Source organism: Pygocentrus nattereri, chromosome 12 (genome assembly GCF_015220715.1).
Source record: "Pygocentrus nattereri isolate fPygNat1 chromosome 12, fPygNat1.pri, whole genome shotgun sequence".
Classification (NCBI taxonomy): Eukaryota; Metazoa; Chordata; class Actinopteri; order Characiformes; family Serrasalmidae; genus Pygocentrus; species Pygocentrus nattereri.
The window spans coordinates 36,487,436-36,514,687 of NC_051222.1; the positions used below are offsets into that span (position 1 = coordinate 36,487,436).

The 27,252-nt window shown below is 41.4% G+C and overlaps 1 long non-coding RNA gene across 1 annotated transcript; it reads left to right on the forward strand.

Annotated features, from left to right (window-relative positions):
• The first annotated feature begins 12,412 nt into the window (after window positions 1-12,412).
• On the forward strand, window positions 12,413-26,646 carry LOC108414793. The gene is made up of 6 exons (XR_005131178.1): window positions 12,413-12,494; window positions 12,653-12,713; window positions 13,264-13,341; window positions 23,005-23,082; window positions 25,335-25,412; window positions 26,188-26,646. It is a non-coding gene; the product is annotated as an uncharacterized LOC108414793 (long non-coding RNA).
• Window positions 26,647-27,252: the final 606 nt, after the last annotated feature.

A 27,252-nucleotide genomic window follows, 5' to 3' on the forward strand; every position in this document is an offset into this window, starting at 1 on the left:
GTTAAGTTATACTTTATTAATCCCACCTCCGCATTTAACCCATCTGTGAAGTGAAACACCACATACACACTTGTGAATACACACACACTAGGGGGCAGTGAGCACACTTGCCCAGAGTGGTGGGCAGCCCTATCCATGACGCCCGGGGAGCAGTTGGGGGTTAGGTGTCTTGCTCAAGGACACCTCAGTCATGGACTGTCGGCACTGGGGTTCATTACCCTTCATAACCTGTTCTGAACACACAGCAACTTCTGAACAATGAGACAATCAGCAATGAGCTGCACTCATTAGGAAACATACAGCTTTACATCCAACACAGCCTGGATGGATGATTTGTGAAGCAATATCGATCTAAGATTTTTATACATACATGGATTTGATGTTTACTTTTCTGTCATTATAAATCTCCACCTGTAGAGGGCAGAATGACACAAAAAATTAGAATTAGAGTTAAACACTGAAAAAGTGAGTTTTAGTACATGCGGATTATCAGTGTTGCTGAGTATCAGCATCGCGGCAATGTCAGAAGTAGATACTTCATCACTTAAAATGCAAAAAAATAAAATAATAAATCTGAAACAAAATGCTGCAACTAATCCAGCCTGAACTTCCACACGTTCCCCCTCTGCAGCTGATGCTGTTAACTGTGTGTGTCTGTCCTTTGTAGAGTGTGTGAGTGTTTCAGTGACTGTAGTAAGAAAAGTTCAGGTTCTATTAGAAATCTTTACTCCACACAGCATCTGAACATTAGACTGCAGGGAGGCTTCCTATGAGTTCTACTTCAAAAGCAGCACAATATACAGAAACTCCTCGTTCACAGAAACCGACCTGAGAGAAAACTGAGTAAATCACTTTGTACACATTGTGCTGCACTGCTAGTCTGACCGTTAGAGCTCAGGACAGTCACTGGGAGCATCTTACATTGACAGAGACATTTTGGGTTATAGACCCAGTTTAGATGCCCGATCTGTCCAAATAGCCAGATTATTCCAGCAGAGTCGAGTACTTCACTGATGAACAGAAACCCTTCTCCCTCCAACTGAGTGATGAAGGATGAACATCCGTTCGACTTCAGAATCAAAACCAGCGTTGAATAAGAAAACTTGGCTGGGTACAGCTGGAATTCAGCTCAGAGTTACAGGTGAGTTAAATCCCATATAGTTTTAGAGGAATGTTCCTTCTTATCTTGAACGTTATGGGTTATTATTGTTGTTCTTGCAGAAAAATGACAGTCAAATATGTGTTTGCTTCTATTAAACGTTAAAGAATAAGGTCGACCGTCTTCTGTGGGAGGGGAAAAATAATAGAATTAAAACAATCAAATGTAAAAGCAAACCTCATTATTCCATTTCCTTTTCCAAACGTCTGAGCAAATATCCTGGCAAAATTGAAAACGACCTGAAATGCTGACATCTGTGGTTTCATTTTTCACATTAGAGCGAGAGATTTGTGATAAAACTGGAAATAAAATTAAAACAGCTGTTTGTTATTGAATTTTAGTTACTCTGGAACTTCATGGTCACATTGGCTTTGCTTTTTCTTCATGATCACACAATACATATCAAAGCTCAAACCAAAATGCACTGTTTACATTGTTCGTTCTTTTTCTCAGCAATAGGCTGCGTATCTGTGCTTTTAGGTAAATGTTCAGTTTGTCAGTGTTGAAAAAGACAAAGGCTAAACTTTAATCAACTTCATAAACTAAATAACAAACATATTGACACTACAACAACTACTACTATTATCACTAATAATTTTAATAATAACCATAGTAATAAAACATATTTCTTTTCTTTAGGTGCAGAAAGCAGAACAGAAACCTAAAGGATTGTGACTATGAGGTGAGCCTTAACAGATCTCCAGGTATCATTGATCAGTCCTTTGATCTGGTAAAATATGGATGTAATTACAAAACATTTTCAATAGATGGCAATAAGACTAAAGCAGTAAGGATGATGTGTCTGGGAGGTACCTGTGAGGAGGTTGTGGTGCTGTTTGAAGCTACAGAGCTTCAGTTCTTAGTCAGTAAATCATGATGAGGTTTATTTTCTCTACTTCAGTAAAAGTTCTTACAGTAAACTTATTTAATGACCCCTAAACTCCTTCAGTCTCTCTACCCCTTCTCTACCCATCCTCTGTCCAGAACACTGACCCTAAAGCTCAGGACGACACGTACACAGCTCTTCAGCCCTCAGCCAGGTCCTCTGATGATGTGTACCACACACTTGCAGTAAGTGTCACCTCACAAATCCTCCCTCTAGATCTGTGAAGAACTCCTACCTTCTTCATTTCTCCTCCTCTGCTTCATTCTCTCTTTCCCTCACACAGGCTGTTCAGTCCAGCTCTCCTGATGACATGTACACAGCTCTGGACCCTCAGGCAAGGTTACCTGATGACACTTACACAACTCTAGACCTTCAGTCCAGGTCTCCTGATGACCTGTACACAGCTCTGGACCCTCAGGCAAGGTTACCTGATGACACTTACACAACTCTGGACCTTCAGTCCAGGTCTCCTGATGACCTGTACATAGCTCTGGACCCTAAGTCCAGCTCTCTTTATGACCCGTACACAGCTCTGGACCCTCAGTCCAGCTCTCCTGATAACCCCTACACAGCACTTGACCCTCAGTCCAGTTCTCCTGATGACACGTACACAGCTCTGGTACCTCAGTCCAGCTCTCCTGATGACACTACACAGCTCTGGACCCTCAGTGTAGTTCTCCTGATGACCCGTACACAACTCTGGTACCTCAGTCCAGCTCTCCTGATGACACTACACAGCTCTGGACCCTCAGTCTAGTTCTCCTGATGACCCATACCGTACACAGCTCTGGGCCCTCAGTCCAGTTCTCCTGATGACCCGTACACAGCTCTGGACCTTCAGTCCAGCTCTCCTGATGACCCGTACACAGCTCTGGACCCTCAGTCCAGTTCTCCTGATGACCCGTACACAGTGACCCTAAAAAGCTAAAAACATAAATGCTAGCGAAGTGTTAGTAAAGTTGGCTGACACAGTGTGAGAAATGCCTTAATGTTCATTATTAGGTACTTTATTTTACTGCTGGAAAAAAAACCTGCTGTTCCCGTCTGATTACAATGTAATGACATTTGTCTTATTACCCTTGTGCGACTACATGAGAGATAATTGGCTATGACAGCTATTAAGCTACACTTCTGTAATTACATGAGGCAAAACTGAAGTTGATACACGTGTATTTACTTCTGTAATCCATCTGTAACAGTGACTAAATCATTAGTAATTACATTGTTGTTGCATATGTTCACAGGTAACTACACAATTATTCTACACTTAATATGAAGTGGGACTAAAACTATAAATCCATCCATGATTTAATAATATGCAACCTTATTAAATGGTTCTATTTGCTTGAGGCTCTTTCTCTGCAGAGATAACTGACTTCCCAGGATCCTCATTTACTGTTACATTTGTAACCAACTACATAAGAGCTTTTACGTCTCTGTTGTCTTAACTCTCCTGAAAGTCTGCCTGACTGTATGAGGACATGAACACAGTTTAAGTCCATAATTTCACACAGCAGATGAAACAGCACCCTCTTCCTGTTAACTCACAAACTGCATCACAGTTCAGAGACCAGTGATGACATCAAGCCCTACTGTCTCTTAAAGTGACAGTACAGACACTAAACAGACCCCTGAATGGAGAAACTGGTAAACGGAAATGGAGAAATATGAGATATGAAAGAAGAGTGGCTGAAATGTGACACACACACTTTGTGAGTAGCTGCTTTGTTTAGATCAAAGGTTTTCTTTAGCTTTGTGGTCTGGTGTGTTGTTTCCAGCTGTATAACCTTTAGGTCACTTTCAAGCTAGTGGAGTTATGAAGGCGCATTAGTCAGTTATAACACATGGAACTGTTTTATACACTCACCGGCCACTTTATTAGGCACACCTTGCTAGTAAAAGGTTCTATCCCCTTTTGCCTTCAGAACTGCTTTAATTCTTCATGGCAGACTTTCAACAAGGTGTTGGAAACGTTCCTCAGAGATTTTGGTTGGTGATTTGAGTTCCTGTTGCCTTTCTATCATCTGGAACCCGTCTGCCCATTCTCCTCTGACCTCTCACATCAACAAGGCATTTTCGTCCACACAACTGACCGCTCACTGGATATTTCCTCTTTTTCGGACCGTTCTCTGTAAACCCTAGAGATGGTTGTGTGTGAAAATCCCAGCAGATCAGCAGTTTCTGAAATATTCAGACCAGCCCGTCTAGCACCAACAACCACGCCACGTTCAAAGTCACTTAAATCCCCTTTCTTCCCCGTTCTGATACTCGGTCTGCACTTCAGCAAGTTGTCTTGACCACTTCTACACGCCTAAATGCACTGAGCTGCACCGGTGTACCTAATAAAGTGGCCGGTGAGTGCACACGTAAGGTTGAAGTTTTAAACATCCAGCATCCAGAAGTATTTGATTCCTGTTGTATTTCTTCACTTCTCTCCAACTCCAGGAGCTACTCTATAACACTGAGCAGATTCTGAGAGAAACCACAAACCACAACAAACACGGACTCACCAGCAGTCATGAGCAGAAAAATTCATTAAAATTTTAAACAAAATGTTTCCAAATTTTCATCCACCGTCCTTTGGGAGGCAAATGCTTTTAATGCTGACACAAGAATGACGTCTGTGTTTAGACAGTGTCCTACAGTGTCGTTACATGTCTAATTTAAATAAACCTTAATAACTCTAATATTAGATGTGACATGAAAATCCATTACAGTTTCACTGATAGATCATGAAGACTGTATAATACAGCACATCTCCTGCTGCAGCTGCACATGCTTCTTATAGCAGGAAACATCACTTTCATCAACTTTGGCACTTCTACTAAGCAACAGTTCCCAGTTAAACATGTTAACCACATCTGGTGTTACATCTCAGTTCTGTCTCTGTTTTCACCATTTATCATTTGGGCGTTGGAGATGAGCCTCGTTTCAGAAAGGTAAGATATTTTCTTTAGTTCAGGAGGGTTTTAATAGTTTATGAGAAAGAATACAGCTTTGAAAACAAAGGCATATCGCTGTTGTCAGAACAAGACCTTTTATCTCCAAAAGGGTAACTTCACAGGAGAAGGAAAAAGCCAACTGTGCTTGTAATGTAAAGTCAATGGAGCCAGAGTTTTGTCCAAGTAATTCTGGACTGTTTCTTTTGGTCCATTTGTCATGCAATATACACACAATGCAAAGAGCAACAGGTGATTTCAAATTATGTCAAAAAACTGAAAGAACTGAAAAAAATCTGAGGGGATGCGACGTTTTCTTCAGACAGCAGTGATGTGTTTATTGATGTGTTTAAGCTGCTGAACAATGTTTCTACCACTATTGTTTCAGCAAAACTTAACACACATCAAATAGCTTCATACAGTGAATGTGTCCATGATACATAACACATAACATACAACCCCAAATCAGAAAAAGTTGAGACAGTATTTTTAATTAAAATTAAGACGATTTCTAAAGTACTGTAGTGACCCATTACTGGCTGGAACTGGTACTGGTAGGCTCTGGAGATGTAGCTATGTAGTCACCACACATTAAGGCTTATGGTATCGCGTGACCTTTGACAAGAGGACCAATTGTGCTGTTTAGTCCTGTTGGTAGTTAGTTTTAAGTTACGTGTGCACTTTATTAGGTACACCTGTTCAGTTGCTTGTTAACACACATAGCTAATCAGCCAATCACACGGCCACAACTCACTGCATTTAGGCATGTAGAGGTGGTCAAGACAACCTGCTGAAGTGCAGACCGAGCATCAGAACGGGGAAGAAAGGGGATTTAAGGGACTTTGAATGTGGCGTGGTTGTTGGTGCCAGACGGGCTGGTCTGAGTATTTCAGAAACTGCTGATCTGCTGGGATTTTCACGCTCAACCATCTCTAGGGTTTACAGAGAACGGTCCGAAAAAGAGGAAATATCCAGTGAGCGGTCAGCTGTGTGGACGAAAATGCCTTGTTGGTGTGAGAGGTCAGAGGAGAACGGGCAGACTGGTTCCAGATGATAGAAAGGCAACAGAACCTCAAATAACCAACCAGAATCTCTGAGGAACGTTTCCAACACCTTGTTGAAAGTCTGCCACGAAGAATTAAGGCAGTTCTGAAGGTAAAAGGGGGTCCAGCCTTTTACTAGCATGGTACCTAATCAAGTGGCCAGTGAGTGTATGTGTTGATACGCCAACCTCTGTCAGGAAGTGTGGTTAACATATGGGTGCTATGTGCAGGGTGGGGTTACTGTCAGGGAGAAGTGTGTGGCTAGAGGTGACCGGCCTTCCCCTTGTGGTTTCAGTGTTCTGCATATGCTCTTCTGCTGGTGTTTGGGAAAGAGCACTTCTCACAGCTGAGAAATAGCAACTCCTGTGTCTTACTCTTTATTCTTAACCTGTTTTACACTGAAAACAGTAGAAAAGCACATTATTGGATGTTTTGCCTCATGAATTGTACTTCTTTCCTTTCATTTCCCTTACTTTATAATGTCGCCATTCCTTCTCACAAAACTTAGAGGAAGTTTCTGGACTGAAGACACCACGTGATGAAGCACTCTAGATATAATTTGTATCAGGCGTAATTCAGATTTTAATTCAGAAGTGCAGCAGTGCAGAATCTTTGTCGTTACAGATTTCATTTTAAAATACGCCACACATTCTCTATTGGGGACAGATTGGGACTGCAGGGAGGCCTGTCCAGCAGCTGCGCACCCTTTTTTTCCCAGCTACCGCCACCTACCTTGGACTAGCTGCCCACCCTACACTGATGTGCTCATAGACTCCTAGCTGTTACTACTACTAATATTACTGCTATTAATATTAGTAGTATAATAACTCTGTAGGTAGTTTGACCAGAGGAGTATGGGTCCCCCCTGGTGAGTCTTGGTTCCTCCCAAGGTTTCTTCCTCTGTTCTGAGGGAGTTTTTCCTCACCACTTTTGCCCCTGGCTTGCCCGCTGGGGGGGTTTTACATCCTTGTTAAAACTTTGTCTTTTCTGGAATTCTGTGAAGCTGCTTTGTGACAACATCTGTTGTAAAAAGCGCTAAACAAATAAACTTGATTTGATTTGATTGGATTTTATTCTGCAGCCATGCCTTCGACATGTGGGCAGACTGTGGTTTCACATTATCTTGTGGAAACTTGCATGGACATCTCCAAAATCTGCCAAGGGCACTGAGACAACCCCAGTCCAGATGCCTCTTAGCCCAGAGAAGTCAACAGCATTTCTGGACACAATTATCATGAGTCTTCCTTCTGGCAAAGTAAAGTTTAAACTGGCATTTGTGGATGTAACTACGTATTGTGGAGGTTGGCAAAGGTTTGTCAAAGTAATCCTGAGCCCATGTGGTTTTATGAATGACAGTTCTTGATGCAATGCCCTCTGAGGGATCGGAGAGCACAGTTATTCAGCTTAGGCCTGCACTCTTGACCTTAACTTGTTGAAGTTCCTCCAGATATTTTAATTATGTTAGGCACCACAGAGGGTCAAACATTCAAGCACCTTCTTTGTTAAACCTTATTTTCAAACATTTCAATAAGTTCCCCATGCATTTTGATGGCAAAATAGCCATTGATACACACATTACGACCACCTCCTTGTTTCTACCCTCATTGTCCACTTTATCAGCTCCACTTACTGTATAGCTGCACTCTGTAGTTCTACAGTTACAGACTGTAGTCCATCTGTTTCTCTGATTCTCTGTTACCCTGTTCCTCAGTGGTCAGGACCCCCATGGACCCTCACAGAGCAGGTACTATTTGGGTGGTGGATCATTCTCAGAACTGATGTGGTGGTGGTGTGTTAGTGTGTGTTGTGTGAGTTTTTAAACACTGTCCACTTTATTAGACACTCCTACACTGTCGGTCCCCTTGCAGCTGCTGTGTATGATCCACTCAGACCAGCGCAACACACAATAACACACCACCCCCACATCAGTGTCACTGCAGTGCTGAAAATGATCCACCACCCAAATAGTAGCTGATCTGTGAGAGTCTATATATATATATGTGCATTGATCAGTATGCACTGACATTAGGATCTAACACAACCATTTATTCATTCTAGATATAGTAAAATACAGTTTATATGGATTGTTTAGAAAGAATTTCTGATTTTAGTTTTGATACAAAATCACTGAAAATTTTATGTTTTAGGAGCGATTCGTGCAGAGATCCAGGTAGCTGGAGGAGTTCATAAATGTATTCATGCAGCTGGACAAACAGTAAACACAGAAAAATTTCGGTGCTTGCTTTGTTAAGTTGGTGACATGTTCATTTTTCTAAAACGCATATTTCATGTGCCTATTGTAATAGCGATAATATCCAGAATGCTGGACACTGAAAATCATATATATTAAAATGTTTGGTGGTTGGTTAGTGTAGTGGATAACACCTCTGCCTTCTCCACTGTAGATTGGGGTTAACCCCCGCCTGGGTAAGCACCCTACACTATACCAACAAGAGTCCTCGGGCAAGACTCCGAACACACCTTGCCTACAAGGTGTTAACAGAGCAGGCTCCTTCCTACCTGCACTCACTCCTAAAGGCTTACAGCACCGCCCGGCCGTTGCGATCCTCCAATGAACGTCACTTAGCTTTGCCAAACATTCACACAAAGCAATCGAGACTGTTCTCATACTTGATTCCCCAATGGTGGAACAAGCTACCTTCCACTGTCAGAGCAGCGGCGTCCCTCGCTATTTTTAAGAAACTCCTGAAGACAGAGCTCTTCAGGGAGCACTTACTCTAATCGCCTCTTGCAATCTGACCACTACCAACCTCATCTCCTTCTTGCCCTCCTTCCCTTCTCTACCCCGCTATTACCCCTTGGCCTCCTTTAAGGCCTGACTATGTCTGTTCTATGTACCACATTATTTGTAAGTCGCCTTTGATAAAAGCGTCTGCTAAATGTAAATGTAATGTAATGTAATGTAACTACAGAGTTCGAACCTCCTCTGGCACCGGGAGCTTCATGGCAGGGTTTCCATGGCTGTAATGTACATGTGTAAAATGACCAACTTGTTAGTTGCTCAGGATAAGAGCATCTGCAAAATGCTGCAAATGAAATAAAATAATAAATCACATATTATATTATTTATTACAGAGCACAAGGCACATTTCAAAGCATTGTTTAATCTCAAGAATGAGGACGTTAAATAAAACACAGACATAATTGTTGTATCAGCATTAAAAATGTTATTTTGTGAAAGAAGTTGGATGAAGATCTGGAAACATTTCATTTAATAATGTCAATAATTAATAAACTCTTCCAGGCTCCTGTGATGAGGTCATTGAGAATGGCTCCTCCTCTTCCTCTGGTCTTTCTGCTCTTGACTGCTGGTGAGTCAGTGTTTGTTGTGGTTTGTGGTTTCTCTCAGAATCAGCTCAGTGGTGTAGAGTAGCTGCTGGTAAGCTACAGTAACTCTGACTGTCTTATTGGCTCCAGACTCTGTAATCAGCTCTTTCATGCATCATATGTTTCAGGAGCTTTTGGAACAAAGTGGAGTGTGAAGTACAACCAACAGGAAATCTGTGCTTTAAATGGATCCACAGTGTTTATGAACGCAACTTTTACTCACCCAGAACATCTCTCAGTGAAGGAGACTTTCTGGAAATTAGACCGAGTTAAGAAGACTGATCTGAGTAAAGACCCAGTTTATTCAGGCAGAATCAAGTATTTCAATGATGATCAGAATCACTTCTCCCTCAAACTGAGTGATGTAGTGAAGAAGGATGAACATCGGTTCTACTTCAGAATCATAACAAATGTAGAAAAAGAAAGATGGACAGGTGAACCTGGAGTTCAGCTCAGGGTTACAGGTGAGTTAATCATCCCATTGTCCAGCTATAAGACACAGCTCTGGATTCAGAGTCATGTTTATTCATGACTCCTCTGAATATTCATGTTGTTTCATCATCACTGATTTTATTAATCTGCTCTAATGATGTTCAGCTTCTGTTCTGATTCACTCCTACATCATTTTATCTGTTTTTACTTCTGTATCGGTTTATCTGATCATTTCCTTTTTGACCTTATGCATGTCAAATCATGGAAAACACAAATCCTTTGAAATTCCATGCTAATAGTTCAGTTATTGATTTTAAGAGCATGGGTTCAACAACTATTGTAACATGTTTGTACAAAGTAACTTTATTAAGGATGTTCTGATACTCATTGTTATAGCAGGCAGGGATGATTAAACAAAAGTAAAAAATAAATGGAGATATGTTAACAATATATAATTATGTTCCAGACTTGGTTAACCTTTTTTTTTTACCCATTTTGATGATTTGATCATTTAATCACTTGATAATTGTCTCATTGGCATTTATACATCAAAGTTGCATACTGTAACATCTGAGTTTTCACACATCTGGTAGCAGTATAAATACATTTGACAGCAATATTAGAGCAGCTTAATCTGTGGTTGTCAATAGTATCAATAATCACAACAATAACACTAAAAACGGGAAAATATCAAATATTTGTGAGCTTTGCACACAGCAATTCTGGTGCCAAAGTGGATGCATTGATTTTTCGGTCCCACTTTATATTAAGTGTCTCTAATAACTCTGTAGTTACATGTGAACAACATATGCAACACTAATGTAATTACTAACAATTTAGGCATTGTTAGCGATGGATTACAGCAGTATGCCTTATGTAATTACACATGTGTATCAATTTCAGTTTTATATAGGTACAGGGTAATTACAGAGTGGTAACTATAGAATGACCATTCATGTGATGTGGTTAGGTTACCTTGTTACAACACAGTTATTCCACTGTAATTATGTAAAATATAAATCCAAAAGAATATAATAATTACATCAAGCAAAACTGGAGTTAAAATGCATGTGTAATTACCCAGGCTGTACTTATGTAATCCGTCTGTAACCTTGCTTAAATCATGGGTAGTTAGTGTTGTTACATGTGTTATTGATGTGTTACTACACCATTGTTAGAGACGCTTAATATAAAGTGGGACCTTTTCTTCATTTCACATTGTCTACTCATATTTCAATGATTTATTTTTATACTTTTCAATCAATATCCTACACTCCTCCTATGGTTCATGAAATGATGATTATTTTTATCTACTCATTATCAAAACATCTGCAGGAATACGGGTGCACTTAATGTAAATTATATGTTTATGTGGGCAAATTCAAGCGATGCCAGTTACCCTCGTGTAATTCAAAGTATATCGTTATTGATTCAGGGCAGTTAAATCTGCACTCATGTCTAACTTTGATGAATGAGGTTCACTGACTTTACAGCTTTTCCCTTCTAATCTGATGTTCCTCTTATTGTCTTAGAGCTCCATGTAGAAGCTCCTGAAGAAGTGACCGAGGGACAAACAGCAGATCTGACATGTAACACCACCTGCAGTCTGACTGACCCATTCATCTGGTACAAAAATGGACATCGTTTAACCACAAAGACCATCAAGAACAACCAGCTCCTCCTGCAGGCGGTCAGCAGTGAGGATGTAGGCAGTTATAGCTGTGCTGTAGGAGGATCTCAACACCTCCGCTCTACTGCTCACAGCCTCAGAGTCAGATGTGAGTTTAACTCTTTTTTTGCCTTTCTGAAGAGTTGATATGACTAATATTTATAAAATACATATAAATGCATATCATGCATTTCTCTAGATCCCTCAAAGAACATCTCAGTGTCTATCAGTCCCTCTGGTGAAATAGTGGAGGGCAGTTCAGTGACTCTGACCTGCAGCAGTGATGGAAACCCACCTGTGAAGATCTACACCTGGTTTAAGGGATCAACATCAGTAGGAGAAGGAAAAAACTACAGCTTTCCCAACATCAGATCTGAGGACAGTGGAGAATACACATGCCAGAGTCAGAATGATCATGGACAGAGAAGATCCACTGCTGTGAAGATTAATGTTAAGTGTAAGCATTATTTTTAAAATCTTTGTTATTTGGCTTGCAGAAGCTTACAATATAATTTGAAATTTACAGTGGATATTTTTTCTGACTGCTGTAGATTCTCCAAAGAGGGTCTCAGTGTCCATCGGTCCCTCTGGTGAAATAGTGGAGGGCAGTTCAGTGACTCTGACCTGCAGCAGTGATGGAAACCCACCTGTGAAGATATACACCTGGTTTAAAGAAGGTGGAACCTCACCTGTAGGATCTGGACAGAATTACAGCATCATCAACATCACTGCTGACCACACTGGACTGTACTACTGTGAAGCTCAGAATGACCATGGAGCTCTGAATGGAACTGTGATGGTCACTGTTAAGAGTAGGTGGTGAATAATGAGATAAACGCTGTTTCTCTGTGTTCACTTTTACAGTAATGACAGATTAAAGTGACATTAATGAATAAATCAGTCTTCTGAACATTGAGTGTGTACATTCCTCTACAGGCTCCCCCGTGATTCTGTTTGTACCTGTTGGACTCGGACTTTGTAGCATTGTTGTTTTTCTCACTGTAGTTTTGTGGAGAAGGTAAGAATAATAATGGGAAAAAGCATCAAGGTAAATAAGCATTTGGCATGCTGTTGCATTGTTCTATGCACCAAATTATTATTATCATTATCATAATCATTTATTACAAATTATTTGTATCATAAGTGATGATATATATAATCTTTGGATTATTACAGGCTGTTTTATGAGAGCTGCAGAAAGAGGCATGGTGAAAATAAGGATCAAGAAATCTATGTGGTGAGCTCTAGATATCAGGATCTTTTAATTCTGCTTTAGTATGAAAGTGAGTGTGATGTGTTAGTTCACAGGTGTAGACTGAGAGCACTGTCTGAGGGGTTGATTCTGACCAGTGGAGGACCTGCAGTGGAGTGCTGTTTCTTATAGACACTTACAAAAGATGGTTCTTCAAGGGTTCTTTAGCAAAGCCAAGGGCTCTTTTTAGAACCTTGAGTTATTTATAGAACCCATTTCATACTAAATGGCTCTTTGCATGATGATATGGTTCTTCAGATTGATATAGAATGTTATGTTTTATTAAAAAACCTTTTTTGAAAATGGTTCTATATTGCACCAGTGTGAAGCTTGGAACAATAGAGGAACCCTTTAGGCTACTACATAGAACTATTTTCAAAAAGATTACCGCATATAAAACATTCCTCATTAATTTAAAGAACCATTTCACCGTGGTGGACCTGCAGTGCATAGCTCTCTTTTCATCAAAATGTTAAGTTGTTTGATGTTGTTTATTCATTTTTATGCTCACGTTCTTGAACTCTCTGTCCTGCAGAATGTACGTCAAACAGGCGCCAGCACTGCTCCTCCTAGTGATGATGAATCCAATTCTCCTGTATACGCGAATGTTACTGTGAGTTCCACATATTAAAATCTTATTAAACTCTTACAATCCTTTCATGGTAGTATGGAGACACTAGATAGCAAGTATCAAACAGGTCTTACACTGTGTCCTAATAGAAAGTAGGTAATTTGCAATACTGTTATACTAGGCAGGTGGTGGTAGCTGGGGCGTGGGCAGTTGCTCTGAAGTGCGTAGCAGGAGGGCTCGATGGTCAGTCGTCCTTCAGTGTCCGGCCAGACATGTGGGCAGTCATATACTCTGAAAAAAGGCAGGGAGATGGAATTATTTTTATTCTGTCTGTTTGTACGTAAAACAGAGAATGCGAACATTTCCAGAGTGTGGCTAACGACTCCGGCAGATCTGACTATGACAGCTTAACTAAAAGGAGAGAACCAGAAGGACACAGACACGGCAGCACTCTGAGACAGTCTGGCGTCCCTCCGCTCCACCGTCCACAAACTTGAGTGACCGCGTGCGAGCAGTGGGACGACAGCACCAGCGTCTCAGTTATATAATGTCTATAATTCCCTGTGTCCATGGACCCCTGGATCTGCTGCCTTTATCTAGGGGGGAACATTACCTACCAAAAGCTAAACTGAACAAGAGAGTTTTCAGCCTAGTCTTAAAGATTGAGACTGTGTCTGAGTCCCGAACAGTTTCTGGAAGATCATTCTAGAGTTTAGGGGCTTTATAAGAAAAAGCTCTTCTAAGCCGCGCTAAGGTCAAGTAGCACTCAGAGAGATATGTAGCCTTGATCAGAGGCAAGAAGAAGATCATTAGTTATCTTAGCTAGAGCGTCTCAGTGCTGTGGTGTGGCCTGAATACAGACTGAAATTTTTCATATACAGTGGGTTGCAAAAGTATTCATACCCCTTGAACTTTTCCATATTTTGTCACATTACAACCACAAACATAAATATATTTCACTGGAATTTAATGTGAAAGACCAACACAAAGTGGTATACAATTGTGAAGTGGAAAGAAAATTATACATTAATCAAAACATTTTTTACAAATAAAAAACTAATAAGTGCGACGTGCAAAAGTATTCAGCCCCCTTTTCCCTGAGTGCAACCAATTGCATTCAGAAGTTGCCTGATGACTGCTAATGACTCAAAAGGGTCCACCTGTGTGTAATCTAATCTCAGTACAAATACAGCTGCTCCGTGACGGCCTCAGATGTTGGTTAAGAGAATATTGGGGAGCAAACAGCATCATGAAGTCCAAAGAACACACCAGACAGGTTAGGAATATGGTTTTGGAGAAGTTTAAAGCAGGCTTAGGTTATAAAAAGATTTCCCAAGCTTTGAACATCTCACGGAGCACTGTTCAATCCATCATCCGGAAATGGAAAGAGTATGGCACCACAGTAAACCTGCCAAGACAAGGCCGTCCACCTAAACTTACAGGCCGAACAAGGAGATCACTGATCAGAGAGGCAGCCAAGAGGCCCATGGTGACTCTGGATGAAATGCAGAGAGCCACAGCTCAGGTGGGGGAAACTGTCCACAGGACAACAATTAGTCGTGCACTACACAAATGTGGTCTTTATGGAAGAGTGGCAAGGAGAAAGCCATTGTTAAAAGAAAACCATAAGAAGTCCCGTTTGCAGTTTGCCAGAAGCCATGTTGAGGACACAGCAAACATGTGGAAGAAGGTGCTTTGGTCAGACGAGACCAAAATAGAACTTGTTGGCCACAATGCAAAACGCTATGCGTGGCGGAGAAATAACACTGCACATCACTCTGAAAACACCATCCCCACTGTCAAATATGGTGGTGGCAGCATCATGCTCTGGGGGTGCTTCTCTTCAGCAGGGACCGGGAAGTTGGTCAAAGTTGATGGGAAGATGGATGGAGCCAAATACAGGGCAATCTTGGAAGAAAACCTGTTGGAGTCAGCAAAAGATTTGAGACTGGGGCGGAGGTTCACCTTCCAGCAGGACAACGACCCTAAACATAAAGCCAGAGCTACAATGGAGTGGTTTAAAAAAAAGAATATTCATGTGTTAGAATGGCCCAGTCAGAGTCCAGACCTAAACCCAATTGAGAATTTGTGGCAAGATCTCAAAACTGCTGTTCACAAACGCTCTCCATCCAATCTGACTGAGCTTGAGCTGTTTTGCAAGGAGGAATGGGCAAGAATTTCAGTCACTAGATGTGCAAAGCTGGTGGAGACATACCCTAAAAGACTTGCAGCTGTAATTGCAGCAAAAGGTGGCTCCACAAAGTATTGACTCAGGGGGGCTGAATACTTTTGCACGTCGCACTTATTAGTTTTTTATTTGTAAAAAATGTTTTGATTCATGTATAATTTTCTTTCCACTTCACAATTGTATACCACTTTGTGTTGGTCTTTCACATTAAATTCCAGTGAAATATATTTATGTTTGTGGTTGTAATGTGACAAAATATGGAAAAGTTCAAGGGGTATGAATACTTTTGCAACCCACTGTATATCATTCTTGTGTAGATATGAACTAAGTTGTTGGGCCACAGCTTTTTCTAAGATCTTAGATATAAACGGTAAGTTAGAAACAGGCCTGTACTTAGACTAAACGGTGACATCAAGATTTGGTTTCTTGATCAGAGGTTTGATAACTGCTAGTTTAAAAGCTTTGGGAACATGGCCCAGACTAAGGGACGAGTTTACAATAGTTGAGATAGGGTTTATAATAACTGGCAGTACTTCTTTGAGTAATTTTGATGGAATTGCATCGGGTGTGCAGGTTGTGCAATTTGCAGAGGAGATAATCTTCTCTAGCTCCAGCTGTGGGAGTGGGTAAAAAGTTTCCAGCCTTTCTTCTACAACTGTGTTTTGTTCTATATCAGCCAAGTCAGATGGCAGCCAGGTTGGATTTAATACTGTGGATTGAATTTGTTGTCTAATATTTTCAATTTTATTATTAAAGAAGTCCATAAAAACTTCCCTGGTGAGAGTTACCGGAATTTGTGGTACCTTTAGTGTTTGGGAAATCACACTAAACAGAATTCTAGGATCCTATTTATTATTCTCGATCAGCAAGGCCAGATATGCTGAGCAAGCTTTAGTGAGAGCATTTCTATACTCTATAAGGCTGTCCTTCCAGGCAGATTGGAACACTTCCAGCTTGGTTGATCACCATTTCCGCTCTAATTTCCGAGCTGTTTGTTTTAAGGTCCGGGTTTTATCATTGTACCACAGGGCGAGGCCTTATTCTTTTTATTTTAAGTGGCCCCACATTTTCTAAGGTGGATCGTAAGGTACTTTCTAAATAATCGGTTAGTAAATCTAGTTCCATTAGGTCTGATGGAGTGGACACTGGGGTTGATAGCTCTGGGAGATTTTCTGTAAATTGTAGGGCAGTAAAAGGTTTATTGAGCGCTTTGTAGAATAACGAGGGGACGTACATATATTATGGCTAAGATGTAGCTCATACGAAATTAGGTAATGGTCGGAGATCGCTGAGGTTTGCGGTAGGATATTAAGCATTAAGCTTTTCTATGTCAACACCTAGTGTCAAAACTAAATCTAAAGTGAGACTGCAGTAGTGTGTAAGCCCTGTTACATTTTGGGTAAAACCAACAGAGTCTAGAATTGAAGTAAATGCCTTTTTAGTGTGTCATCTGCCTTCTCAAAGTGGATATTAAAATCTACTAGCCAGGTTTGCAGCGAAATCACTAAATTCTTTTAAAAATTCAGAGTAGGGCCCTGGTGGTCTGTAGATGTTAAATAATGAAAACGCCTTCTTTTTTGTGACCAGATTTGTAACGTGAATGGAAAGGACCTCAAAGGAAGTGAAAGTGTCACATTGTTTCTGACCTATCTATCTGTCTACAGTATTTTTGTAGATTACACAGACTCCAGCTCCCTTGCCTGATAATCTTGGCCTATGTGCATAATTATAGCCTACAGGCGTGGCTTCATTTAAAGCTGAATATTCATTTGGTCTAACCCATGTTTCAGTGAGACAGAAAATGTCAAATTTATGATTGCATATACTGCTTTTGAGTTTAGTGATTTAGTATATTGAGTAATCCAAATTTTAGATCTAAGGTGTTAGTGCTATCATCTGAATATGGATATATGTTGATTAGGTTATTTAAATGGGCTTAAATCCCACGTGGGGTGGACACCATCCCTACCTCAAATCAAGTCAAAATCAAATCAGATTTATTGTCACATCACAAGAGTACAGGAGTACAGGTGAGTGAAAAACTTGGGTGCAAGTTCCCACTGAATGCAGCGACAGTATTTACAACATGGAGTAGAATGGTGAGAGAAAATAGTAATAATAATAATAATAATAATAATAATAATAATAATAAGTAGAAGAAGAAGAAGAAAAAAAAAAAATATATATATATATATATATATATATATAAATATACAATAAACTAACTTAAACAATATACACAGACATACATTATATACATAATCTTATTGCACTGAATGTGAGGTAAAAAGTCATAAAATATAGATACTGCAATGCTGTGTACATGTGCAAAAATCTATGTATGTGTGTAAGTACAGAGACAGTCCAGTAGGTGACTTAGAGTAACTAGAGACTAGGTAGGTAGAGACTTAGAGTAGGTAGAGACTGAGTCCGAATGTGCAGTGTAAAGTAAAGTAAGTGAAGTGCAGGGTAAAGTGCAGAGTGCATTGAGTTCGTATGGGGTGGCAGTGGGGTGGGTAGGGCAGAACACTGTTCTACTGACTGTTCCACAGTCTGGTCGCCTGGGGGAAGAAGCTGTCTCGGAACCGGTTAGTTCTGGTCTTCAAGCTTCTAAGCCTCCTTCCACTCGGCAGTTGTTAAAACAGGCAGTGACTTGCAAAGGGAGGGGTCCTTCATAATCCTTCTGGATTTCCTCAGGCAGCGGCTGGTGTATAAATCCAGAGGGTTTGGGAGCTGAACTCCAGTGATGTATTGTGCTGTGCCTACTACCCTCTGCAGGGATTTCCTCTCGAGGGCGGTACAGCTCCTGTACCAGGTGGTGATGCTGCCAGTCAGGATACATTCCACAGTGCAGGTGTAGGAAGTCCTGAGGATGCTGGGGTTCAGACCAAACCTCCTCAGCCGCCTGAGGAAGTAGAGGCATTGTTGGGCCTTCTTCACCACCCGTGTAGTGTGTTCTGTCCATGTCAGATCCTCGCTGATGTGAACACCAAGGAACTTAAAGCTGCTAACCCTCTCTACCGCAGTCCCATTGAAGGAGATCGGGGGGTGTACTCTCTCCTGCTTCCTGAAGTCCACGATCAGCTCCTTAGTCTTACTGACATTTAGAGAGAGGTTATTCTCCTGGCACCAGTTTTCCAGGATGTTAACCTCCTCTCTGTAGGCCGATTCATCGTTGTTGGAGATCAGGCCTACAATCGTGTCGTCAGCAAACTTGATGATGACATTGGAGCTGTGTCTGGCTGTGCAGTCGTGGGTGTACAGGGAGTACAGGAGCGGACTGAGCACACAGCCCTGAGGGGCTCCAGTGTTGAGGGTCAGAGAGGAGGATGTGATATTGCCCATCCTTACTACCTGCCGTCGACCCGTCAGGAAGTTAAGGATCCAGCTGCACAGTGTCCTGTTCAGACCCAGATCTCGGAGCTTGATGTCGAGCCTTGAGGGAACGATTGTGTTGAATGCTGAACTGTAGTCCACAAACAGCATTCTCACATACGTGTCCTTCTTGTCCAGGTGGGAGAGGGCAGTGTGCAGGGTCAGGGCGATCGCATCGTCCGTAGATCTGTTCCGCCTGTACGCAAACTGGAGTGGGTCCAGGGTGGCAGGCAGTGAGGAGCAGATGATATCCCTGACCAGCCTCTCAAAGCATTTGCTTATGATGGAGGTTAGGGCAACAGGTCTCCAGTCATTCAGACAGGTAGTGCTGGCTGTCTTAGGAACTGGCACAAATGGCTTGCCGGCACGATCGAGAGAGAGTGAGGTGTTATAAATGTCTGCATACACTCCTGCTAATTCCTTAGAGCAGACTTTAAGCACTCTCCCGGGTACGCCGTCTGGACCAGCTGACTTGCGTGGATTCACCCGTTGGAAGGCTCTTCGCACCTCAGCTTCGGAGACAGAGGGTGGGTTGGGATCAGCGGTGGGCGGGGCACTCTCCAGGCACACAGCGTGATCTGCCTCGAAGCGAGCATAGAAGTGGTTCAGCTCGTCTGGCAGAACAGCGCTGGTGTTGGACAGACTGCGAGAGCTTCTCTTGTAGTCTGTGATGTTGTTTAGCCCCTGCCACAAGCTCCGGGTGTTGGCTGTGTTGAACTGTGCTTCCACTTTCTCTTTGTACCCGTGCTTGGCAGCTTTAATGGTTCTACGGAGAGCATAGCTGGCTTGCTTATACTCCTCCGTATTCCCAGATCTGAAAGCAGCGCTGCGTACGCTGAGAGCGGAGCGCACGTCACGGTTCAGCCAGGGCTTCTGATTGGGGTAGATGCGGACTGATCTGGAGGGCACTACGTCATCCACACACTTGCGTATGAAGGAGGTGACGACATCTGCGTACTCGTCAATGCTGTCTGACGAATCACGGAACATCTCCCAGTCCACGTGATCAAAACAGTCCTGAAGTGTAGCGTCTGATTGGTCACCCCAACGGCGCACCTCCCTGGTGGTGGGCGGCTCCCGTTTCAGCCTCTGCCTGTAGGTTGGCAGGAGTAAGATGGAGGATTGATCTGATTTGCCGAACGGGGATCGGGGGAGGGCTTTGTAGGCATCCCGGATGTTTGTGTAGCAGTGATCGAGTGTCCGGTCTTTCCTCGTGAAACGTGATGTGCTGGAAAAGTGTAGGACAGAAAGTTTTGAAGTTAGTCCGGTTAAAGTGCACAATGAGTGCAGCCTCCGGGCGCGCGGTCATCTGCTTGTTGATAGCCTCGTGCAGCCTCCCGAGTGCAAGGTCCGAGTTAGCCTGCGGGTGGATGTACACCGCTGCTAGACACAGTCCCATAATCTCACGGGGTAGCCACACCGGCCGGCAGGAGATGATCAGAAACTCCAGCTCCGGCGAGCAGAAAGACTCGATGGAATGTACATTCCTCCGATCACACCAAGCATTGTTGATCAGGAAACATACACCACCTCCTTTGCTTTTCCCGGAGAGCTCTTTGGTTCTGTCGGCACGGTGCAGAGAGAACCCCGCGGGTTCGATGGCGTGATCAGGGACGTCCTCGGATAGCCAGGTCTCTGTGAGGCAGATAACGCTGCAGTCCCGAATCTCCCGCTGGAAAGCGATCCGTGCGTGGAGCTCACACAGCTTGTTGTCCAAGGACTGCACGTTAGCCAGTAGTAAGGTGGGAAGAGGCGGACGGTGAGCTCGGCGTCTCAGCCTGACGAGCACACCGGCTCTCCTGCCTCTTTTCCGGCGTCTCCGGCGCGAGCATCGCCAGGCGACCCAGGTGAACGGAGCCTCTCCGATGTTTGCAAACAAAGGATCAGCGTTGTGGAACTCTAAGTCCGGTTTGCGGTGAGTGAGCGACGATCTGATTTCCAGAAGTGTTTGTCGGTCGTAGGTGATGAAACCAGTAACGTTTAGTGCAATAAGAGTGACAAACAAACACACAAACAACGAAAAACTGCAAAAGTGGGAGCTCGCAACACGGCAGCCATGCTCGGCGCCATCTTGCTTGCGTATATTACTATAAAACCAGGCTTGCCCTCGAAACACAACCGATTGTATATAAAGCCCACTTGATTTTCGAAACACCACTTGGACATCCAGCAGGTTAATGCTGAAAGCCTGCTGTAGGCTTCAGCGCCGCATTGGGATGGGGCCAGAGCAGATTACGGCATCAGACATTGTCTGGGCCTGTTTAATCACCTCTCTAATGTTACCCTTAGTTACCTAAGGCTGCCACAGACAAATATCATTGGCCCCTACATGGATGACTATCCTCAAATATCTCTTATCAGCTAAGGTTGCCACTAAAGTCCGGCGCTCTGGCTGCCGATAAACATGTAACTGTTACTGCTGGCGTCCCTACAGGAGTAGTTAATTTCATATGTCATACAACCAAGTCTCCTATAACCAGGGCACTTTTAACAGGCTTCACAGTGGGTGCTTCACTGAGCAGGGCAAACCTGTTTGACACGTGAATCAGAGGAGCATGGCATTCCGGTGGGCTAGCTTTGGCCTCAGCATTAGCCTTAGCTTTACAGCTAGACCACAGAGTTGTCACCCATTCGCCCCGCTGTGAGGGCTCTAAAGAAGCCATATTTCAGGTACTTACCGCTTTTGGTCGATTTAGAAGTTTATAGCACAAAACGTTGCCGCAGTGATGCGCTCTCAGTCACTTGCAGTGATGCGTTCTTAACTACCAATGACTACTAGTTAACTACTCAGTAGGTTAAGGGATCCTTATTAGTCCCACAATGGGGAAATTTCACCACTGCATATAACCCATCCATGAAATGAAACACCACATACACACTAGTGAACACACACTAGGGGTCAGTGAGCGCACTTGCCCAGAGCGGTGGGCAGCCCTATCCACGGTGCCCAGGGAGCAATTGGGATTTAGGTGCCTTGCTCGAGGGCACTTCAGTCATGGACTGTCTGCCAAGGGGATCAAACCAGCAACCTTCCGGTCACAGGGCTGATTCCCTAACCTCCAGTCCACGAGTGCCCCACACAGGTAATAGTGGAGTCTCATAGAGAATTACTCAGTAACTATGGTTTCTCAGAATGACTTTTCATAAATTACTGATCAATTCAACATTTTTTGCTCAGTAGTTGAGTCTGACAAGATTCCTGCTGAACTAACTGATGTAGTGTAACAGTAATGAAATAAACTACACAGTGTTCAGTCTCTACAATATAAAGGATTATATCCTCCATATCTATTCACAGAAACAGATATCCTCAGAGAAGGCTGGGGGCATCACAACACTCTTTACTGGCTGGTGTCACATATTTGTTTTCACCAGAAACCTTAAAAGGCTAATGCACATCTTTATATTTAGCAGTGGAAACCAATTTGCACATCAGCCTACAAATGGGACAACTAATAAAATACTACAGTATTCAGCAGACCAGTCTGCTTGCCTGTCATCTTAAGAAATTAAAACACCATATGTTTCTGCAGGAGCACCAATGCCACAGTGCCACTGTTTCCTCTGAACTGTAGTTTGTTAGAAAATGAATGAGATGTTGCTGTTCTTCATTAGGAGCTAATGATGTTCAGGAACAGTATAAAGTGAAACGCATGGTAACTCACTATTAATAAACAAGGAGTTAATGATGATCGAACAGTATTATTGAATTATCTTAAAAGTAAAAATCCCTAAAGAAAAAATGTACAATGATTGATTTTTTTAAAGTAAAAGTAAATTAGTTATTATTGAATCCTTCTTTATTTGGGAACAGTCCAAATGTGACAACATCCCTCAGTTAGCTAGCTATACCATTGAAAATAATACACCCAAAACAAAACAAAAATCAAAAGCTGTCATTGCTACTGGAGCATTATGATTCTGTTATTATTATGACACCAAGCTTGTAACAATAGAAAAACCCCTTTTGCTACCATATAGAAGCATTTGGAAAAAGATTCTATATAGAACCATATACAACACATTCTTTGTGAATCAGAACAATGATTTCACCTGATTTCAATTCTCTTTTCATCAAAATGGAAAGTTGTTTGATGTTTATCCGTTTCTTTGCTCATGTTCTCAAACTCTGTGTTCTACAGAACGTAAACCAAACAGACTGCTGCACCCCTGCTCCTAGCGATGGAGGATCCATTCATCTTGTGTACGCAAATGTTGATGTGAGTTCAGGACATTAATGTGTTATTACGCTCTTACAATCCATTCACCCCTTTGTAATATGGAGACACTAGGTTTCTCGGAACAAACCACGTTTCACAAAGTGTTCCAACAGCAAGTTTCATAATCCGTGAGACTGTCTACATCACGGTCACTCTGCCATTTCACCTCTAAAATGGATGCAGGAAAATTCATGGATTTCTATGACCCATTCAGTAAACAATTTTGAGAGAAACTGCCAGAGTGCTGGACATTAGAGGTGACCGTTTGTTTTGTGTCACTGAGTGAGAATCATACTTAGCCAAGCAGACCTAGTGGACACAACCCAGCTGCCCAACACCAGGGCAGTTAAATTCAATTTTTTATTCTGTTTTTCAGGCTATTGATGTTAAATGTGGGGATAAAACATTAATCTCTTATGCATTAAATCAGTGTCCCAAAACCACAGCTGGACAGATCCGTTAGTAAAGGGCCAATTTATTATGGGCCTGTGGTTTGTTTACCTTTTGGCTTGTGCTGTGAATTGACATTTATAGTGTAGATGTCCAGAAGGCTTTCCGATGTGATACTACACTATGTTTGGACACTAGTTTTTAAAATTCAGGTTCACCCTACATATACACTACATGCAAACTCATTCATAGCATTTTCAACATTAAAGCTAGTTAACAGCCCCAGCTCTTCTTAAACAATTTAAATTCCCAAGCCTACATGTAAAACAGGTCACACCAAACCAAAACTGACAAAACACATGAGCTTAGCAACTAGTTTTACACCACCTTTTTGCTTGCTATATTTACAAAAAAAAAAACGCCAAAACTTAGCTTGAAAATATGAACTAATTTGGACCACTAACTGAACATAACATGTTATCCAGTGGTAATCTGTCCAAAACATTGATGAATGTCAGATATTTTTAAATGATTAATTAGGATTAATCACAGAGCAGTCAGCATGTCTCACCTTCAAGGAAGCACACAATACTGTGTCTTCCTCGCTAAATAGCAACAATAAAGAGAAACGCGTAGTGCATGTACTTTCACCTAGTGGCCATGGCTAGTAACAACACCTTACATCTCCACTCTTTAATATTAAGGTGCCAAAGAAAGTTTTTATTATATGGCATCAGTCCAAAGAACCCATTCTGGCACCTTCATTTTTAAATGTCTATGATCTGTACAGCTTGAGTTTAAATTTGTTGGTCATATTTTCCAACATCTGTTTAATGCCAAAGTTTTGTCTCTACACTTCTGTATGTTTCTATAATTAAAGCTATATAACAATATGCAGGTGTGAGAATTCCATATTTCCTGTGCATGGTAGGCTCAATGTTTACAGATTTATGGTCTGTGCAGTTTGTTTTCTTTTTTTTTTCCAGTTGATGAGGTCAATGATTTCTCTAATAGTAGTACATGAAGGTGACTGGGCATGTAATTTAACTCTGAAGATGTTTCTCCTCAGAGTGTAAATATTTTTGCTGCTATGAAACTGCCAGGAGTAAAAATGATGCTATGCTATTAGTACCAAGGCTTATGTTGTGGGTGACCGCATGCTCATCATCAGCATCATCACTTTTATTTGCATAGCACCTTTGATATGGTTAAGGCTGCTTTACAATCAAAGAACATTGAACACATTGAACAGAGAGTCCACAATAGGTAACAAAAAGACAATACAGGTACAACACATGGTAACTCATAACCAATGAACTAGGAGTAAATGATGATCAGGAACAGTACTATAAAGTTAAACACATGGTAATTCACTATTAATAAATTAGGAGTTAATGATGATCTGATGCACAGTATTATAAATTGAATTATCTTAAAAGTAAAAATCCCTAAAGAAAAGATGTACAATCAATGATTTTTTATAAAAAGTAAGAGTAAAATAGGTATTATTGAATCCTTCTTTATTTGGGAACAGTCCAAATGTGACAACAACCCTCAGTTAGCTAGCTATACCATTGAAAATAATACACCCAAAACAAAACAGAAATCAAAAGCTGTCATTGCTACTGGAGCATTATGATTCTGTTATTATTATGACACCAAGCTTGTAACAATAGAAAAACCCCTTTTGCTGCCATATAGAACCATTTGGAAAAAGATTCTATATAGAACCATATACAACACATTCTTTGTGAATCAGAACAATGATTTCACCTGATTTCAATTCTCTTTTCATCAAAATGGAAAGTTGTTTGATGTTTATCCGTTTCTTTGCTCATGTTCTCAAACTCTGTGTTCTACAGAACGTAAACCAAACAGACTGCTGCACCCCTGCTCCTAGCGATGGAGGATCCATTCATCTTGTGTACGCAAATGTTGATGTGAGTTCAGGACATTAATGTGTTATTACGCTCTTACAATCCATTCACCCCTTTGTAATATGGAGACACTATTTTTCTCGGAACAAAACACGTTTCACAAAGTGTTCCAACAGCAAGCTTCATAATCCGTGAAGCTGTCTACATCACGGTCACTCTGCCATTTCACCTCTAAAATGGATGCAGGAAAATTCATGGATTTCTATGACGCATTCAGTAAACAATTTTGAGAGAAACTGCCAGAGTGCTGGACATTAGAGGTGACCGTTTGTTTTGTGTCACTGAGTGAGAATCATACTTAGCCAAGCAGACCTAGTGGACACAACCCAGCTGCCCAACACCAGGGCAGTTAAATTCAATTTTTTATTCTGTTTTTCAGGCTATTGATGTTAAATGTGGGGATAAAACATTAATCTCTTATGCATTAAATCAGTGTCCCAAAACCACAGCTGGACAGATTCGTTAGTAAAGGGCCAATTTATTATGGGCCTGTGGTTTGTTTACCTTTTGGCTTGTGCTGTGAATTGACATTTATAGTGTAGATGTCCAGAAGGCTTTCCGATGTGATACTACACTATGTTTGGACACTAGTTTTTAAAATTCAGGTTCACCCTACATATACACTACATGCAAACTCATTCATAGCATTTTCAACATTAAAGCTAGTTAACATGAACAGTTTATAGTGTTATTAACTGGCAGTGTCAAACCAAATTAAAGCTAACTTAGTGTGTGTGATGTTCACTATTACAAAAACCTGTGTGACTTCTTCCCATAGACTTTGATGAAGTAACTGAGAGACCAGTGCCATCAATTATAACCACAGGACACAACCCAGAACTGCATCAATGATCCAAAGGACAGCTGAGACAGACAGCACTAACTGAACTAAAAGCATCAAACTGTTACATGCTTCTTTTTTTTATTCATTATTTCTACATTTTTTAAATAGAAATCTTTCCATTTTTAAACGCAAATTGCTCATAAAAGCTTAGTGGTATGATTAGCTGCTGAATGCCTTTTATCTCCACTCTTTAATATTAAGGTGCCAAAGAAGAAAGTTTTTATTATATGGCATCAGTCCAAAGAACCCATTCTGGCACCTTCATTTTTAAATGTCTATGATCTGTACAGCTTGAGTTTAAATTTGTTGGTCATATTTTCCAACATCTGTTTAATGCCAAAGTTTTGTCTCTACACTTCTGTATGTTTCTATAATTAAAGCTATATAACAATATGCAGGTGTGAGAATTCCATATTTCCTGTGCATGGTAGGCTCAATGTTTACAGATTTATGGTCTGTGCAGTTTGTTTTATTATTTTTTTTCCAGTTGATGAGGTCAATGATTTCTCTAATAGTAGTACATGAAGGTGACTGGGCATGTAATTTCACTCTGAAGATGTTTCTCCTCAGAGTGTAAATATTTTAGCTGCTATATGTAGCAGGTCCAAACCTTCACATGGAGTGAGCATGCAAAGGGAACCCGGCCACGACTACTCTGCGTTGTGTTGTAAGGAAAAGGAAAAAGGAGAACTTGTGGCCTCCAATGCCGGTACCAACTGGGAATCCTTTATTGTCTGGATGTAAAAGACAAAAGTCATTGAGAAATAGCATCCAGCCTCGTGTCTGCCTGCACAAACCTCTCTCAGCCAACTCAATCTAGAGTCTCTAACATGAAAGAAACTAGCAGTCATACTGTAGCTACATTTCCACTAGGATATTTCTCTTACACATAAGACATAAAGCAATAAAATAAAAAGCAAAAACCTAACCAGTACAAAAATATATAAAAAAATTTACATATCAATATATATCCACATGTGTGTATATATATACTACTTC